The 14,328-nt window shown below is 42.1% G+C and overlaps 1 pseudogene; it reads right to left on the bottom strand.

The window, feature by feature from the left end:
• Nucleotides 1-9,906: 9,906 nt before the first annotated feature.
• On the bottom strand, nt 9,907-11,521 carry LOC120858660 (annotated as a pseudogene).
• Between the last annotated feature and the right edge of the window lie 2,807 nt (nt 11,522-14,328).

Below are 14,328 nucleotides of genomic sequence, written 5' to 3'. Positions count from 1 at the left end.
AAAAGGGGTACTCTAAAGTAATCTTGAGTGAAAAAAAAATTGCTTAAAACTCAACATTCAAAATACTAAGATTGTGGCATCTGGCCCCATCACTTTATGCCAGATAGAGGGGAAAACAATAGAAACAGTGACAGACTTTATTTTCTTGGCCTCCAAAATCACTTCAATGTTGACTGCACTCATGAAATGAAAAGACACTTGCTCCTTGGAAGAAAAGCTATGACAAACCTAGACAGTGTATCAAAAAGCAGAGACATTACTTTGCCAACAAAGGTCCGTCTAGTCAAAGCTATTGTTTTTCTAATAGTCATGTATGCATGTGAGAGTTGGACCATAAAGAAGGTTGAGCACAGAAGAACTGATGCTTTCAAACTGTTGAAGTTTTAAGGAACAAAACTTGGAGAGGTTTTGGTGTTGGAGAAGACTCTTGGGAGTTTCTTGGACTGCAAGGAGATCAAACCAGTCAATCTTAAAGGAAATCAACACTGAATATGCTTTGGAAGGACTGAGGCTAAAGTTGAAGTTCCAATACTTTGGCCATGTGATGCAAAGAACTGACTGATTGGAAAAGACCCTGATGCTGAGAAAGACTGAAAGCAGGAGGAGAAGGGGGCAAGAAGATGAGCAGACAGAAGATGAGATGGTTGGATGGCATCATCGACTCAATGGACATGAGTTTGAGCAAGCTCCAGGAAATGGTGAAGGACAGGGAAGCCGGGCATTCTGCAGTCAGTGGGGTCTCAAACAGTCAGACACGACTGAGTGACTGAACAACAACAGGCAACCTATTATTAAACTTCATAGCATCAAACTTTTAATCTAACATTTGCAAATTTTAAAGGTAGGACTTCCTCCATCGTCTGTTATTTCCATTGTTAGAGCTAATTAGTGTCTAACAGCATGCACTTTAGAAACTGTCCAATGTGGGTGCAAGTCCTAATACTATCACTGGGCTGGATTCCATAAACCACAGGATTCTCATCTGCAAAACAGAGCTAAAAATCTTCACCTCATGGGGTGGTGGTGAAAGTGTTAGTTGCTCAATTGTGTCCGACTCTTTGAGACCCCATGGACTGTAGCCTGCCAGGCTCCTCTGGCCACTGAATTCTCCAGGAAAGAATAGAGTGGTGGGTAGCCAATATCTTCTCCAGGGAATCTTCCTCACCCAGGGATCGAACTTGGGTCTCCTGCCTCGGAGGAAGATTCTTTTATCATCTGAGCCACCAGGTGGTGAAGATGAAATGAAATACAGAAAAAAGGCTTATTCCAGTGCCTGGGCCAAGGTTTCAAATAATACATATTAAATATTACAATCATTATTATTGTTTGTTCTAGGCAGAAATCAGAAAGTGAAGAAACATTGGAAAATTCAAGCAAAGAATATCAGTTGTTGGTATCCTATAATTTGGAATTGAGGATTGAAACTAGGTTTTATTTTCATCTGTTTTTGTTTTTCTGATTTTAATAATAATACTTGAGGAAGCCCCAAAACATACTTGGCCACTTTTAAGGGAGTCTCTTGATGCTTCATGTGCTCCATCTGGGCTGCAGCCGTCATTCTAGCTCTACAGACGAGGAGGTCACTGAGGTTAAGTGTCCTTCACAACGACACCCAGGTCGATGGCAGAGTTAAAGTATGCCCCCCAGGTCACATAACTCATTCTCTGTTCAAAAATCTTCCCTAATCCCTGTGCCATTTGGGAATGGTTTCAAAGGCATTCCAACTGCAGAATCATGCCAGTGCACTGCTTATCAATTATTTTGTTGATCCTTTAGCAAATCCTCAAACTGATTTTTCTGCCCTCCTGGGACACAAGTCACAAAGCTGACCTTAACCGCTTTGGCATCCCCCTTCTACCCCCAAGGCACACAAAAGAGCTGTGCGAGAGTGCTGATTTATTGTTTTCCCACACAGGTCATGCTCGAGCCCAGACAGATAGAGAAGATCTGTCTTCAATGAGAGAAATGTACCATTACTTGGTCGTAAATTCAATGTAATGGTAATTTTAGTAGGGCAGCTTGCCCAGGGTTTGTAGAAACACAAATCAAAAATCCCAAATTCCAAGCATATCCTCCTAGAAACTCTTTTGGCAACTCCATTCCCTTTGCTTTTTAAGGAACTCAATTTCCCTAGTTATGGTCCCTAGTTGCTTAGGGTAGATTTGCACAAGGACTAGAGTCACTGTGGCAGCAGAGAGTAGAGTGAGTGGCATGCTGCTCAAATTATTTCTGCCAAGCATCAGACCTTGACTTCAGTCGTCAAGGAGGCACAACTGAACTGACACACAGATTCGGTATACAGCCCAGAAAAGTAGTTTGCAGTAAGAATATTCAAGACAACTCCAAGGAAAGCTTTTACTTATTTATTTATTTCAAATCCTCATGTCCTTGGTCAATTCTAAACTGACTATTACTGGTCATTACCACTCTCAGATCTCAAAACAACTTTTTTTCCTAAGATTTATTTATTTTTGGCTGACTTGGATCTTCATTGCTGGGCATGGACTTTCTCTAGTTGCGACAAGTGGGGGTTACTCTTTATTGTGGTGCATGGGCTTCTCATTGCAGTGGCTTCTCTTGTTGCACAGCACAGGCTTTAGGCATGTGGGCTCAGGAGTTGTGGTGCATGGGCTTAGTTGCCACTTGGCATGTGGGATCTTCCCGGACCAGAACTCATGTCCCCTGCATTGGCAGGTGGATTCTTAACCACTAGACCACCAGGAATCCTCAGAACAAAATTTTAACCTCTGCAGAGTTGACTTAGTTGGTGGTACTGGGTTAGGAGGATATACAGAGTATATTCAGGCCCAATGCTACTAGATACCCCATTGAACTCTCAGAAGCAGACTTGAATATACCCTCTTGTCTTATATCATATCCTATGCTCACTTTCATCATAGCAACTAGCATCTCCTCTGGGCTTAGTTATTCAAATGCATTGCCTTCTACTAAACTGTATGCTCCCAGATAGGGTGATATCACTTGTGTGTGCATTTTTCTCTAGTTTCTAGCCCTATGCCTGACATGTGACACATGGTGTATATAGATAGGTGAGACAGTGCTCTGGAAGACATTGGAGAGAAAACAGAAGTGAAGATAACCGCCTTTCATGGAGTCTGTTAAAAATATTACTTCTTTCATCTGAACGAATATGTATAGATTGCCAATACAGCCAAAGTGTTAGTGCCAGGTATTGAAGGATATTCAAGATGACTAGAAATCAAAGAGCCTGCAATTTACTTCTATTAATAACATCCATAAAATGACATAAATAATCTTATGTTATTTTTTCCTAAAAACATAGATCTGCCTGGTGAAAGGACATGAAATCTAGTTCTCCTTCACTGATTTGGTTTTGCAGTGGGGTGTACCTAAATACTCTCTCCAGATATAGAGGGGAGTTTAACTGGCACTTTATTTGTATTTTATTCACACATCTAGCATGTGAGAAGGTCAGGTTTAGAGCAGAAAGGGAGGGCTGGAGACCATGAGAAACTCTGGGCTGGATGAAGCACAAGCTGGAATCAAGATTTCTGGGAGAAATATTAATAACCTCAGATATGCAGATGACACCACCCTTATGACAGAAAATGAAGAAGAACTAAAGAGCCTCGTGATGAAAGTGAAAGAGGAGAGTGAAAAAGTTGGCTTAAAGCTCAACATTCAGAAAACTAAGATCGTGGCATCCAGTCCCAACACTTCATGGCAAATAGATGGGGAAACAGTGGAAACAGTGGCTGACTTTAAGCCACTGCAGCCATGAAATTAAAAGACGCTTACTCCTTGGAAGGAACATTATGAATAACCGAGATAGCATATTAAAAAGCAGAGATGTTACTTTGCCAAAAAAGGTCCGCCTAGTCAAGGCTATGCTGTGAGCATTGGACTATAAAGAAAGCTGAGCATTGAAGAACTGATGCTTTTGAACTGTGGTGTTGGAGAAGACTCTTGAGAATCACTTGGACTGCAAAGGAGACCTAACTAGTCCATCCTAAAGGAAATCAGTCCTGAATATTCATTGGAAGGACTGATGTTGAAGCTGAAACTCTAATACTTTGGCCACCTAATTCAAAGAACTGACTAATTTGAAGAGACCCTGATGCTGGGAAAGATTGAAGGCGGGAGGAGAAGAGGATGGATGAGGAGAGAGGAGAGATGTTTGGATGGCATCACTGATTCAATGGACATGAGTCTGAGTAAACTCCATGAGTTGGTGATGGGCAGGGAGGCCTGGCATGCTGCAGTCCATGGAGCTGCAAAGAGTCGGACATGACTGAGCGACTGAACTGAACTGAACTGAACAACAATAATAACAAAAAGGCAGTGATGGGCTTCCCTGGTGGCTCAGTGGTAAAGAAACTGCCTTCCAGTGCAGGAGACATAAGTTCAATCCCTGGGCCAGGAAGATCCCACATGCCACAGAGCAATTCAGCCCGTGCTCCGCAACTACTGAAGACTGTGCTCTAGAGCCCAGGAGGTGCAACTACTGAAACCCAGATGCCCTAGAGCCTGTGCTCCACAGCAAGAGAAGCCACTGCAGTGAGAAGCCTGATGTATCGCTGATCCTGTTCGTGATGCCAGTGGTCTTGCTGTTCATATTGCACCATTCATTGGACCCACCGTAGGTAAGGTGCAAGCAGGGATGCTGGAAGAAAACTCAGGGAACCGTAGGAACTACAGATATGTTTTATTCTCTGCTGGCTGACGCAGCGACCGTAACAGTATTCTCTCTCGGCTGGTGCATCAGCCGTAGCAGTAGACATGCTACATTCTCTCCTCTCGTGGTTGACCCAACACACACAGCCGTGATGCAACAGTAAATGCCGCCACTTTCTACACGGAACTCACTCAGTAAAAGTAGCCTGTGGCCAAGTGAGTACCTTGTGACACACATGTGCAATGTTATAAGTGATCTCAGCTGTTACATAATCATTATTTATAAATCATAGGGCAAGAACAAGGGGCTGTGGGGTGAGAGAGCCTGACCATGCCATCTTGGCTAATTTGCTCTTTCCCTACACCTGAACACTGCAACAACGATCCAGCACAGCCATAAATATTAATGCATAAATAAAAATTTTTTAAAGGTAGAGAAGGACATGACAGAGGATGAGATGGTTGGATGGCATCACCGATTCAATGGACATGAGTTTGAGAAAGCTGTGGGAGATGATGAAAGATGGGGGAGCCTGGTGAGCTGCAGTCCATGGGGTCACAAAGAGTTGGACATGACTGAGTGGCTGAACACAACAAATTTTTTTTTTTTTTAAAGCAGTGACTTTTAAGCTTGAGCAGGTTTGAGAATCATCAGGGTTTGATGATTTGAGAATCATCTGGGTCTGTTAAGACTCAGACTTCTGGCCCCACCTCCAGAATTTCTGTGTCAGGAGGTCTGGGTTAGGATTCTGGAAGTTGCATTTCTAACTGGTTTCCAAAAAGTGCAGATGCTGTAGGTCCAGGACAAGCTGATCTAAAGTAAGCCCTGACACTTACTTTCTACCGAATTTTATTCTCCCATTCTCTTGAATAACCCCACAGAGTGATTCCATTTGTATGGTTTTGTTAGGGTGGCCTTGATCTGAGGTTAAAAAAAAAAAAACACAACAATTTGGTTTATTTTGTAGCCATGTGCTAGTGATTGACCAGATTTTTCACATTGGTGCTTTTCCTTTAGCCACTAGCCCATGGAGTTATAGGCTGCATCGCCTAGCATTAGTTCAGAATAAGAATAACTGTGTGGATCACAATAAACTGTGGAAAATTCTGAAAGAGATGGGAATACCAGACCACCTGACCTGCCTCTTGAGAAACCTATATGCAGGTCAGGAAGCAACAATTAGAATTGGACATGGAACAACAGACTAGTTCCAAATAGGAAAAGGAGTACGTCAAGGCTGTATATTGTCATCCTTCTTATTTAACTTCTATGCAGAGTACATCATGAGAAACGCTGGGCTGGAAGAAGCACAAGCTGGAATCAAGATTGCCAGGAGAAATATCAATAACCTCAGATATGCAGATGACACCACCCTTATGGCAGAAAGTGAAGAGCTCTTGATGAAAGTGAAAGAGGAGAGTGAAAAAGTTGGCTTAAAGCTCAACATTCAGAAAACGAAGATCATGGCGTCTTCATGGGAAATAGATGGGGAAACAGTGGAAATACTGTCAGACTTTATTTTGGGGGCTCCAAAATCACTGTAGATGGTGACTGCAGCCATGAAATTAAAAGACGCTTACTCCTTGGAAGAAAAGTTATGACCAACCTAGATAGCATATTCAAAAGCAGAGACATTACTTTGCCGTCTAGTCAAGGCTATGGTTTTTCCAGTGGTCATGTATGGATGTGAGAGTTGGACTGTGAAGAAAGCTGAGTGCCGAAGAATTGATGCTTTTGAACTGTGGTGCTGGAGAAGACTCTTGAGAGTCCCTTGGACTGCAAGGAGATCCAACCAGTCCATTCTGAAGGAGATCAGCCCTGGGATTTCTTTGGAAAGAATGATGCTAAAGCTGAAACTCCAGTACTTTGGGTACCTCATGAGAAGAGCTGACTCATTAGAAAAGACTCTGATGCTGGGAGGGATTGGGGGCAGGAGGAGAAGGGGATGACAGAGGATGAGATGTCTGGATGGCATCACTGACTCAATGGACGTGAGTCTGAGTGAACTCTGGGAGTTGATGATGGACAGGGAGTCCTGGTGTGCTGTGATTCATGGGGTCACAAAGAGTAGGACATGACTGAGTGACTGAACTGAATTGAACTGAACTGAATATGAATAAAAACAACACTTAGATAATTTGCTAACAGAGGGAAGTGTACATGTAAAGTATTTCACTCATGCCATTGGCCTTGTGTGAAAAACTCTGTGAAATGATGAATTTAACATTGTCCCTTGGATTCCTGCTTCTTCCCCTCACCTACTTTGACTAGGAAAATAATTGTAACTTTAGTCTGAATGGGGATTTATCAGCCAGGTCTTTCTGACTTTTAGATGGCTTCTGCAGCCTGGCCAAGCTATCTGGCTTTCTGATTACACAGTTTTTATGAAGAGGGAAAAAATATTTTCATAGGAATCCTTTTTAAATTATTTTCTCCTCTAAAAGAGGAGATCTAAAGATCTAAAAGCTGGCACTTCATTCAGGACTGTTTCCTACTCTTTTGTCATTCCCCATTCTTCCCTGATGCCACCTACCCCTTAGACAGTCAGAGATTTAAAAGTATGTTGGAAGATTTTGATGGTGTCTGCAGAGTTGAATTACATTCTTCTATGTAACATTCGGACACCAAGCAGAAAGATGGCACAGTCTGTCTAGCTCTTTGTAATTAGTTTCACGATATTGTTTTAATTGTGGCACAGCTTAATCACTGGCTGTGCACAGATTATGCCACATGGTTAAAATAATTATAGGAATTTGATAAGATAATGCTTTGAATTCATATAATGCTTCTTTTCCAAAAAGCTCTACACTTTAAAAGGAGAGGGACAGAGCAAAGAAGGACAGCCATTCAATTCTAGCTTTGGTTGTTTTTCGCACCTTGTCAGGGCTAGTTGGTAATTATGTATATATATCTGTATATATATACATAATTATTTCAGGTCATAGTCTACTTGTCTAAGGAAGTATTTTATCCAGTACTCAAAGATTCTGAAGATAGTATGAAATGATTCATACTTGATTTGCTGCTGCTGCTAAGTCACTTCAGTCGTGTCCGACTCTGTGTGACCCCATAGACGGCAGCCCACCAGGCTCCCCCGTCCCTGGGATTCTCCAGGCAAGAACACTGGAGTGGGCTGTCATTTCCTTCTCCAACGCACAAAAGTGAAAAGTGAAAGGGAAGTTGCTCAGTCATGTCCGACTCTCCTCAGACTTGATTTGCTAGCTAATACTTAATACAGACTATACAACTGGTAGCCTAGGCAAGCCTGTATGGATGCATTAGTTCTAAATCTAAACGTTTGCTTACAAAGCTGATGGCTACTGGCTCTGTGAGCAGTTCTTTACTTTCAGAAGAGTGCAGTCTGGTCATAAACCTTTCTTAGAACTACCATACAATTTGTATGGTTTATTGAACATTCATTAATTCATTCCAAGTAGTATGCCTACTATGTACTAGTCAATAAGTTCAGTCATTCAGTCATACCCAACTGTGTGTGACCCCATGGACTGGAGCATGCCTGGCTTCCTTGTCCGTCACCAACTCCCAGAGCTTGCTCAGACTCATGTCCATCGAGTCAGTGATGCCATCCAATCATCTCATCCTCTGTTATCCCCTTCTCCTCCCACCTTCAATCTTTCCCAACATCAGGGTCTTTTCCAATGAATCGGTTCTTTGTATCAGGTGGCCTAAGTATTGGAGTTTCAGCCTCAGCATCAGTCCTTCCAAAGAATATTCAAGGTTGATTTCCTTTAGGATTGACTGGTTTGATCTCCTTTCTGTCCAAGGGACTCTCAAGAGTCTTCTCCAAGACCACAGTTCAAAAGCATCAATTCTTCAGCACTTGACTTTCTTTATGGGCTCAGTCAGTAAAGAGTCTGCCTGCAATGCGAGAGACCTGGGTTCGATTCCTGGGTCAGGAAGATCTCCTGGAGAAAGAAATGGCAACCCACTCCAGTGTTCTTGCCTGGAGAATTCCAAGGACAGAGGACAGGGCTACAGTCAATGGGGTCACAAAGAGTCAGACACGACTAAGTGACTTTCACTTCACACTTTTCTTTATGGTTCAACTCTCACATCCATACATGACCACTGGAAAAAACATAGCTTTGACTAGACAGACCTTTATGGTTAAACTAATGTCTCTGCTTTTTAATATGCTGTCTAGGTTTTCCATAGCTTTTCTTCTAAGGATCAAGTGTCTTTTAATTTCATGACTGAAGTCACCATCTGCAGTGATTTTGGAGCCCAAGAAAATAAAGTCTGTCACTGTTTCCATTGTTTCCCTATGTATTTTCCATAAAGTGATGGGACCGGATGCCATGATCTTTGTTTTTTAAATGTTGAGTTTTAAGCCAGCTTTTTCACTCTCCTCTTTCACTTTCATCAAAAGGCTCCTTAGTTCTTCTTCACTTTCTGCCATAAAGGTGGTGTCGTCTGCATATCTGAGGTTATTGATATTTCTGCCTGCAATCTTGATTCCAGCATGTGCTTCATCCAGCCTGGCATTTCTCATGGTGTACTCTGCATATAAGTTAAATAAGCAGGGTGACAATATACAGCCTTGACGTACTCCTTTCCCAGTTTGGAATTAGTCTGTTGTTGCATATGCCATTCTAACTGTTGCTTCTTTCTTTTTTTGTCAGTATTTAAATAAATTTAATAGGACCAAGCCGATATTCCTCAACATTAAAGCAAATCTTGAGAACAAACTGAACATTTAAAGCTGTTAAAAACAGGTTCTACATCTTATTAAAAAAAAATCACCTCAAACCCCTTCAGTTAAGGCATTTGATGAATGTTAGTGAATGTTTGTTAACTTGAGCAGAATATAAAGGTTATTTGAAGTGTTCCCTTTAATGCAACCAATACAAAACTTTGTGAGATCATACCTCTATAATTTCATGTCTTTGAACAAGTGAAACTATGGTTACCAAATAGCTACTGTTGTCACAGTGTCTGATACAGGGTAACAATAAATAGCTGTTTATGCAGCACAAGACACCCATTTATTTAGTCACAGTAGTGGGACACGTACTGAGCGACTTCACTCTCACTTTTCACTTTCGTGTATTGGAGAAGGAAATGACAACCCACTCCAGTGTTCTTGCCTGGAGAATCCCAGGGATGGGGGAGCCTGGTGGGCTGCCGTCTATGGGGTCGCAGAGTCGGACACGACTGAAGTGACGCAGCAGCAGCAGCAGCAGCAGCAGCAGTGGATCTTACTCCTTATTTTATTCTAACTTCTGTCTTTACTGTTCAGATTCTCCAGGCTTATGGATGTTGTCAGTCTTCAAAGTCATTCTAACCATTTGTGTTACAAGAGAGATCTGCTGCTTTTTGCTGATCAAGGTTTCTACAACATGTTGATGTTTCATATTATTGGTTCCCTTGTGCAGACAGCCAGTCCCGGAGGGCAGGGTTCACCTTCTTCACATTTCTGGCCCGAATCTCAGTCATGGTCTGGATGGGGTTCATGCCTCTGTTCTCTGCGAGCTCCATAGGGATGACCACCAGTCCCTTGGCAAAGGCATGCATGGCCTACTGCTCCAGGGCCAGGCACTGGTCGACCTCCTGGCTGACCACCAGGGCGCAAGCGATCTCGGTAGCGCCCCTGCAATATACCGTGCGGTTGTCCCGGATGAGGTTGTGGATGACACACAGAGTGTCGTGACAGGAACGCTTGGCCTCCTTGATGATCATCTGATTTCCTCTGATGAAAATGATGATGGCTTTGTAGTTCTTACACTGCTTGATGACCAGCATCTTGTCTTTTGTGGTCCCAAATGAGATCTCTTTCACAAGACCTGCAAAGCCTAGCTTCTCAGCTATGAGCTCTGAAAACCTAGGTATGATGTGGCCACCTGTGGAGATGGCGATCAACTCAATTTCAGATCCTCCAACCTAGTGAACCACCAACAGGTTATTCTGGAGAAGTAAATGATTAGCTTCATCATCAAAGCCCCACTGGCAAATAGCTAGGTTAGCACCAGTTTCTGTAATGTGCTGGATCATCTCTTCAAACTTCTCCTTTACAGAAGTACTCCTTCAGTACTTCTGAAGGGCTTTAAAATCTTCCACAGCTGTCACATCCACCTTATACTTCATCTTTGGTTTCAGTGGCTCAAATAAACTTATGAGGATTGCAGCCTTAGCATCTTCCACTTGCTTGGGCATCTGCAGGTGACTGAAGTCCTTGTCCACGATCAAGCCCTTGATCAGCTTGGTGTCCTTCAGCCACTCACCCACCTTGCCTTCTACCTTGATGAGCTGGAAGTCAATGTCCCTGCGCTGCATGTCGGCCACGGTGAGGACAGCATTCACGGTGATCTAGGTCATTTGTCAGTGACAACTGTTAATTACTTTGGAGCCCAGCATGGTCTTTGCTGTCTGGATCAGGGGCTCAGTGTTCTTCATGTTGTCAAGGACACTGTTGCTGATCTTGTCCAGGTGCTCAGTAGTGATGCAGGTGACCTGCTCTTGGCCATTGGTGATCCTGATTGGGTGAATGTGGAGGTCCAGCAGCTGCTCAGCCTTTTCCAACAGGACAACCACTCCTGTGGTTCCATCTCCAATCTCATCATCCTGTGATTTGGACAGTTCAGCCATCAGCTTGATGATCTGATGGTCAACATCCGTCATGCTCAAGAGGGTGGCACTATCATTGGTCATAGTCACGTCGCCATACTTACTCACCATCATCTTATCAAGCCCATTTGGTCCAAGTGATGTTTTCATTGTATTTGCTACAGCCTTTGCTGCCATTATATGAGATTTGAGGGCCTCAAGTACAGTAAGATGAGACTTGCAGTCCTGATCCTTGATGATGAGGAAAGGACCGCCATATTTGTTGAAGTCAAGGGTCCCCACGGACCCCAAGATGCAGTAGCAAGAGTTACTCTCCCTCAACTGGCGGAGACCATGCCAGAACCCAGAGCCCACCTTCCTCTTCAGGGCTATCTGTTGCTTCTTGATCTGCATACAGGTTTCTCAGGAGGCAGATAAGGTGGTCTGGTATTCTCATCTCAAGAATTTTCCACAGTTTGTTGTGATCCACACAGTCAAAGGCTATGTGCCAAGTGCTGTTCTGAACTCTTACAGTAAACAAGTTAAGCAAAATTTATACTCTCATGTCCCTGACATTCTAGATGTAGGGGAATTGACAATAAACAAACAATAAAGTAATGATTTCAGATATGATTAGTCCTATGAATAAAATAAAACAGTTGGGGATCAGAGTGACTTGAGTAGGGGACTTTTAGATAGATTAGAATGTATCTTTTTCAGAAGATGACACTGAACAGGGTCCTGATGGTGAGAAGGAATCTGACATGTGAAGGTATGGGAAGGGAATTTTAGGCATAAGGAAGAGAAAGTGTAAGGGGCTGAGTCAATGATGAGCTTAGTGGTTCTAGGAGAAGCAGGTGGGGCAGAGGGGTTGGAGGAGAGTGAGTAAAGGGTAGACTTATTGGCGCTGAGATGACACAGAGGCTAGGTCAGAGGACTGTACCCCATGGCACGAAGATTTCAATTTTAAGGTGATGGTAGGTCATGGAGGGTTCACATGGGCTGGTTCACATTTTTGAAAGGTCATGCTAGTTGAGGAGATTAGACTAATAGGCAAAAACAGATAGGAAATACTAAGGAATGCAAGCCTTTTTTTTTTTTTTAAGACATGTTGAGTTTGACATAGGTATGATACATAGAAGTGTGGGGTCTAATTGGAGAAAGAAATGGCAACCCACTCCAGTATTCTTGCCTGGAGAATCCCATGGACAGAGGAGCCTGACAGGCTACAGTCCATGGGGTCACAAAGAGTCAGACACAACTGAAGCGACTTAGCACACACGTCGTTGAAAGTGTAAATCTTAGAGCTTAGGAGATAGATCAGAGTTGGAGATGTCTGTGTGGGAGTCCTTACTGTATACATATAATCATTATGCTGTGCTTAGTTGCTCAGTTGTGTCCAAGTCTTTGAGACCCATTGGACTATAACCCACTAGGCTCCTCTGTCCAAGGGATTTTTCAGGCAAGAATACTGAAGTGGTTGCCATTTCCTTTTCCAGAGGATCTTCCCAACCTAGGGATCGAATTTGCATCTCCTGCATTGCAGGTGGATTCTTTACTGATGAGCCACTGGGGAAGCCCTACCCAGAAAGAGATTTTTAAAATACTATCTTTTTTTCTGATGTGCATAATGAATAACAGAAGTTAACAGAGTGTGACTTGAATACAATTTTTATTTTCTCATTTGTTTGTTTAATAGCAACTAGATCAAAATTTAGGTCTTAAATAAGTCATCTTTCAAAGGAGCCATGTGGGAGGGCTAGCCAATTGGGCCAACAAAGCCACCATTGCTTAGAACTTTCTTGGAGTGATTGGGGCTCCCTTGTAGATTTGCTTTTGCCTCACAAGAAAGTCAGCCTAACTTTTTCATAGAATTATGTCTCATTTTTTATTGAAAAATAGAACCAACTTGGAAATTCATCTGCTGTTGTACTTATAACAAAGTTAAAAAAAAACCCCAAAAAACTGAATATTTCACCAGAGGGAGATGACTTGATTCCACTGATGATTTTAAAATGACTTTGTCATTTGCTTTGGCAATTCTCAGAATGGTGTCTAAATGTGTCTGGGTCAATAAGGAGATGATCGGAATAAGTACACAGTTTTCCAGGTGAAAACTTTGAAGGAAATACTATTTATTTGGATTTGAAGTTTTAGCTTTATTCATTCATTCACTTATTCATTCATGAAAAAATTTATTATCTGCCACATTCCAGGTGGTTTTTTAGGCAGTGAAAAGGCAGTTACAAACAATGAAAGGCATAAAACAATGCTAGCTTTTAGTACTTCATCTTTGAACTGAAGGATACCTTAACCATCAAAAATCCCATTTTTGCAAATGGCTCAATTAATCAATTTATTGAAACAAAAACATTCAAGTGAAAGAATAAAATTTAATGTTTCTTGCTTTTGCCTTCCTCATCTGTTTTCTTCTTCCTGTCTTATTTCCAGAAACCTGCCTCTCAACCTCTGATTTTTAAGTCTAAAGTGATCTGTTCCTTATGCTATAAATTTCCCCTCAGACACGGAGCATCCTTTTATTTTTCTTCTCCCATTTTGTTACTAGAAGGTGTTGATGAATCTTTGGGATAAGATTCTAATACATGAGTTAATTCATAAGAAGGTATAAATGATTTGATGCTAATTTATTACAGTCTGAATTTTTTTTAACAAAAGAACAAAACAGATTGAAGAAATGCATCTGTAATAATGGAAATTAAAGAATTTGCAAGTAATAAAGTAATATATTTCTTGGTTGAGAGCCTTCTCCATGTTTCTGATACCACAACTATATAGCTTATATTGCCAATCAGTATCTCTGGGAACAAGAAATTTTCAGTTTCCCCTGATGCTACTATCTTTTTTTTTTTTTCTTTTTGAGGGATATTCTGCAGCCCTCATGTGCCTTGTAATATAGTAGCAAGATATCATAATAGTTTTGCTAGAGTAAAGGGCCAAATTTTGCCTGGCCTTTGTTTAGCTGGAAGGTGCCTACCCCTGAGCTGGGGCTCTCCACCGCCATAGCGCCTTCAGCCTCCTGCAACATATTATTACAATCAGCTTTACTTGTTCCCAGGGCTTTCAGCATCTGTAGTGGCAGCTGGCAC

Source organism: Oryx dammah, unplaced genomic scaffold, assembly GCF_014754425.2.
Source record: "Oryx dammah isolate SB20612 unplaced genomic scaffold, SCBI_Odam_1.1 HiC_scaffold_29, whole genome shotgun sequence".
In the NCBI taxonomy this organism is placed as follows: domain Eukaryota; kingdom Metazoa; phylum Chordata; class Mammalia; order Artiodactyla; family Bovidae; genus Oryx; species Oryx dammah.
This window is presented reverse-complemented; position numbering and strand designations above follow the sequence as displayed.